The sequence below is a fragment of the Protobothrops mucrosquamatus genome, unplaced genomic scaffold (genome assembly GCF_001527695.2).
Source record: "Protobothrops mucrosquamatus isolate PMUCROS unplaced genomic scaffold, P.Mucros_1.0 scaffold1128, whole genome shotgun sequence".
NCBI lineage: Eukaryota > Metazoa > Chordata > Lepidosauria > Squamata > Viperidae > Protobothrops > Protobothrops mucrosquamatus.
In genome coordinates, this window is record NW_015387346.1 from 50,497 (window position 1) to 56,103 (window position 5,607).

Below are 5,607 nucleotides of genomic sequence, written 5' to 3' on the forward strand. Positions count from 1 at the left end.
TTTTCTCCACGGAACCGGTCCCTGGTGCCCAAAAGGTTGGGGACCTCTGCCCTATCTTATTAGAGCACCTCTTTCTTTTTGTGCTCCATACTTATTGAGATCTTCTGAACAAGTTTTTAAACAATTGAAGTGAGCTCGTTTGGTAGTGACTCAGGACTATACTATTATTGTTGAAGTTCTTGGAATTTATGCCCTGCAGAATTGAGTCTAATAGTTTTGTTATCTTTCAGAATAACTCTTAAAACCTTTTTAGATAAGCTATTTAATATTGACATTTTAATTTTACTGGTTTTGCTTGTTTTTATTCTTTTAATGTTTTGATTTTATATTAGGTTTGTGTTGTGAAGCACTGAGGGACTTCATTAATTGGTGATATACCAAATTAATGTACAGAATGAATAAATAAAAATCGTAAACTCTAGTTGCTTAGATATCCCAAACCTGTTTAAGTCTGTATAAATTTGATATCACTTTACCTAAATTCAGAAGATAGTATAGTGAACATAACCAGTATATTGATTGGTCAGGCCAAAAACTGTCTAGTATGACATCTTTAGTATTGATCATCCAGATGACTGTAGGTGGGAGGTTGACAAATAGAGACCACAAATGAGATAGATTTTTCTCCATATCTAATATTCAGAAGTATATTTTTGAACATATATAGTCCATGTTTTCCTCCTGAAAATTAAATTATTTTGGCCATGAGGATATAATGGGGAGAAGAAAAACAGACATTTTTGTTAAAATTTGTAGTAGAGAGATTGGCAGAGCCAGGAGGAAGAGTTAAATGAGGCATCAGTTTAGAATTGTTACATAGCCACAAAATAATGAAGTCCAATCGCCCTTGAATGCTGTTAATGCTTATTTAGTTGTATCCATTTGCTAACTGATAATGTGAGATTACTGTTCTTAGGCTGTAGTAATAAATCAATTAATTAGAACTTTCATGTGTGGACCTCGTTTTTTCACCCTGACAAATTTACTTTCAAGTGTAATTATCATCCAGGAGCCATGTTCTTCAACCCACCCCCAACTAGCAGTGGAAGAAGGGGTGGACATTGTTTTTCCACTGGTGGCTTTCCCCTTACAGGTAGCCTTTGCTTAACAATGGTAATTGAGACCGGAATTTCCATCATTTAAGCAATGCAGTGATAAAGCAAAATGTCATGTGTCTGCATCTCTTACTGACAGTCCTCGTTGCCATTGTTAAGCAAGTATTCTAGGTTGCTAAATGAGGACCACATGTGACTGCGCCTTCCAGCTGACTTCCTTCAAAGTCACTGGAGAAGCCAGCAGGAAGTGGCAAGTTCTGGGTAGCTGACATGCAAGCAGTTGGACAGTTAAATACTGCAGAATGAAATGGGCTGGGTCCTGCATGTATACATGCGGGTTGGAGAGAGGATACTATGGCATTGAACAACTGTGTACTGAGAAAAGGATGCTGCAAGGCATGAATGTGTGCAAGCTGGGAATATGGGGCTGCTACAAGGCATGGGTGGGCTGGGACAGGGTGCTGTTGCATAGTGGGAGTGTGTGCAGCTGGGGCTGTGAAGCACTGTGTGGGATGGGAAGAGGGCACTGCTTTGAGATGCAGCTGTGTGCAGGCTGGGGACAGGGTGCTGCTGTGAAGCATGAGCGCATGTGGGTGCTGCTTTGAGGTACAAGAGCAGCTGACTGGAGGAGGGGGTTCTGCTTCAAGGCATAAGTGTATGTGGCCTGGGAAGAGGATGCTGTTGCAAGGTCAAAGTGCAGGTGGACAAGGGAGGCGGTGCTGTGGCCTGAGTGTGCGCTATGGAGTATGAGATCCCTGGGAATCCCTTGTGGGTAGCTGGCAGGGAAAGTTACTGTTGATGATCACATGACTACAGGAAGCTGCAACTGTTGTAAGTGCAAGCTGGTTGCTAATGTGATCATGGGGTGCTGGGACAAATCAAACTTCAAGGACTAGTCATAAATACCACTTGTTCAGCACCATTGTAAAGTCAAATGTAAAGTTGGACGTTTGCTGACCAAGTAATTGTTAACCGAGGACTACCTGTATAAAATGACTCAACTTCAGGTTCTGCTGATTAGAGGGTTGGGCTTCCTTCTTAACCCAGAACTGATTTGTTTGCGCCAACTCTTGCAAAATTGCTTCATCTCCTGGGCAGATATATAAAGTAGAACATATTTAGTGATCTAAAAGTCTTCTTGAGGCATTCCTTTGTGAAGAATCAAGAGCATAGGCCCATATATATTGGAAAAGAGCATCTTAAGTAAGGATAAAATATATGGCTCTATGTTCACGGAGAATGTGAGAGTAGATATGGGAGGGGGACAGAAAGGAAGAGGAATATTCCAAGCTTTTAGGTAGGTAATTTGGTTTTGACTTAGCATGTTCTGTGAAATCAACAATTGTGGTTTGCAAAGTATGATAGTGTTAAGTATGAAACAGAGTAGGGGTTGACCCTGGGGTTAAAAAACATGCCACAAAGTGAATTGAATTAAAAATAAAAGATGTGAAATGAAGGCAGTATTTTAGAGATTGAATGGGAATGATACTGGAATATTGAAAAATGAAATTAAAATGAATGCTATGTTAATATCCAAGAAAAAAAATGATGGAAAAGGAAGTTGTAAATGCTGCAATATGTTTAAAAATGGTAATGTTGCACTTGGAGAAATGTTAAAATACAGATGCTGTTTGCTGATGGAGTTGCTATATGACAGTGATGGCGAACCTTTTAGAGATCGAGTTGCCCAAACTGCAACCCAAAACCCACTTATGCATCGTCGGGTGCCGGGTGGGTGTGGCCCATTGGGTGGGCGTGGCTGCAGTGGTAACAGCAGATTGGGTGGGACTAAAAAGTTCAATCAATCAATTCCAACTTTGCAAGATCTTTTTTTTTCCCGCGAGAAGTTGAAATTGACTGAACCTTTTTTTTTGTGCATGGTGGCGAAGGCCTAAAGCGAAAAGATTTTATAAAACCCAGCTGAAGAGGGCTCTGAGTGCCGCCTCTGGCACCCGTGCCATAGGTTCGCCACCACTGCTATATGACATTTAAAGTGTATATGCCTGAAGGAATGCTGTTATTGTTTACTTTCACAAAGGGAAAGAAATTGTAGTGAATGCAAAATTACAGTGGGAAGGAATTGTGGGGACTTATGGTTGCAGATCTGTCCAGGCCATCCTTTTGCTCTTCAGCATTTTATTGAAAATATTTATTTACAGCAAATGTTAATCTGAAAATTAATGTCTCATTGATCAAGATAATTGTGTCCATCAAGTAAGTGAAGTGGCAACATTTTTTACAAATGATGAAAAACTGGAACATGTAAATGAATTTGTGTATCTTACAAGAGGTAGGAAAATGGATGGAGAAATTTTAAGATATAAAGTCAGTAAGGTGGTGGTTAACATGTAGTTTGTTGCAAAAAGGAATGTTTTTTTAAAAAAGTTAAAAATCACTGTACATGAGATCATGCTTCTGCATCATTTTATATATAGAAGTGAGAGCGGGGTATTCAGGAGAAATATAAATATAAACTGAATCCAGTAAAAATAGGATATTTAGGTGTTTGGGTAAAACAAGAAAAACAGAGTTGACAATGAATGGTTGCTGATTACTGAATACAAAAGTGAATGACCAATATGAAAGAAGTAGGTTGAGGTAGTTTGGTTATGTAGAGAGAAGGAATGAAGATTAAATGACAGAGCAAGTACATGAAGAGATTTTAGATGTATAGAAATCTTATAATGCTGTATTTATTATTAATATAAAAATATAAAAACAATATAACATTATTCTGTTAAAAAATTTCATGATATCTTTACCAAAGAAAAATATTGCTTTATTTTCTGATTGATTATTATATGACATTGAATCACTGCCAACTCCTAATGACCATGTAGGTTTTTTTTTTTAAAAAATTACAATCTGTCTCTAACAATCTGTCTTTCAAGCTTTTTAATAGTGTATCTTTTGCCACTGTAACTGAGTCCATCCACTTTGCTGCTGGTCAGTCTCTTCTTCTTTTTCCTTCCCCCTTTCCAAGCCTTAGGGCCTTTTCTAGAAACTAGGCCTTCAGATAATGTGTCAGAAATAAAGTAATTTGAGCCTGGTCATTTGTGCCTTGAGTGAGAATTCTGGTTTGATTTGTACAAATAATCCATTGACTTGTTTTCTTGGCTATCCACAGTATTCTTAGGAGTTTTTAAAAAACACCAAAATTCAAAAGTGTCAATAGCCTGTTCTTCAAAGTCTCAACTTTTGTTTCTATAATGTGTCCCAAGTAATACTATTACTTGGACAATTCTGATCTATTTAGGTATCATGGCATTTGAATGTCTTCTCCAGGACTCTCTTGCTTGTTCTGCCAAGTGCTAGTCTGTGACATATTTCTTGACTGCTTGTTCCTTTATTGTTGATTGATCCTAAAAGGCAGAAGCTGTTCACCACTTCAATATCTTCATTGTCCATTCTAAGGATGGTTATTTTATTTGTTGTCATTTGTTCAGTCTTCTTCATATTTAATTCTGGTACCATTATGTTTTCAGTGTGCTTCTTAATTTTATTACTAAAGCTTGCAGATCGTTTTATTTATCAGGATAGAGTTATCATCATAGTACAGGTTATTGATGTTTCTTCCTACAGTTTTAAGACTATGTTCCTCTTCTTCCAAGTTTCTTTTAATCATATATTCAGTTTATAGGTTGAATAAATAAGGGGAGTGTGTGTGTGTGTGTGTGTGTGTGTGTGTGTTTTGCTCTTTTGTCATTCTGGAGCCAGTATGCTTAACTATATTGTGTGGCTGCCTAAGTTTCTCATGCGGACAATGAGATCTTCAGGATTCCTCTTTTTTTCTAAGCACATTCCATATCTTGATGTGATTGACACAATCAAAGGCCTTTCTGTAATCAATGAAACACATAGTGTCTTATTTTTAGTATTCTTTGGGTTTCTTAATTATTTAGCTTGCAACAGCAGTAATGTCTTGTGTTCCTTTGCTTTTTCTAAAGCCATCTGATATTTTTCCCATATAAAGCTCTAATCTGTATTGGATAATCCTAAGCATTATTTTGCTACATGTGAAATTAAAGATATTGTACAACAGTTTGCACATTCCATTACATCTCATTTTTTAATATTGAAATGTAGATTGATCTCTTCCAATCTGTTGACCGCTGTATCATTCTCTAACATAGCTTGGTTATAATCTTGACTATTGCTTCCCATATTTCTGTGGGTATTCTTGTAGCCTTTCAACTTGGTAATGACCAGAGTGCTGATTTAACTTCAAGTGCTAGAGATTCTTATAAGTAGAGAATATCTTCTAGGGTCTCTTGTATGTTGACTTCTCTGTTCTAGCGTAATTTCAGTATACTCTGTCTGATCATCTTTGAATTGGTTCCTATCTGCCCTTGGTGTCCTTTAGTATACCAGTTTGAGGTTAGATTCTCCTTCTATGCTTAGAGGTCTTTTGAAAGATTTTCCTTGTTTTTCCATGTCTGTTTCCATCTTGTACAGTATATTTTTACAGATGTTGAAATACTGATTCTTGTCTCTTTTAACAGTTGTCTCTGAAAACCATTGTTAAATTCCTTTCTGAGATTTTTGTCTTCTC

At 37.2% G+C, this 5,607-nt stretch overlaps 1 protein-coding gene across 1 annotated transcript in view; it reads left to right on the forward strand.

Moving 5' to 3' along the window:
• Positions 1-5,607, forward strand: part of NUDT3 (nudix hydrolase 3) — a 20,830-nt gene that overhangs the window by 10,490 nt on the left and 4,733 nt on the right. The gene's annotated exons all lie outside the window — the stretch shown is intronic.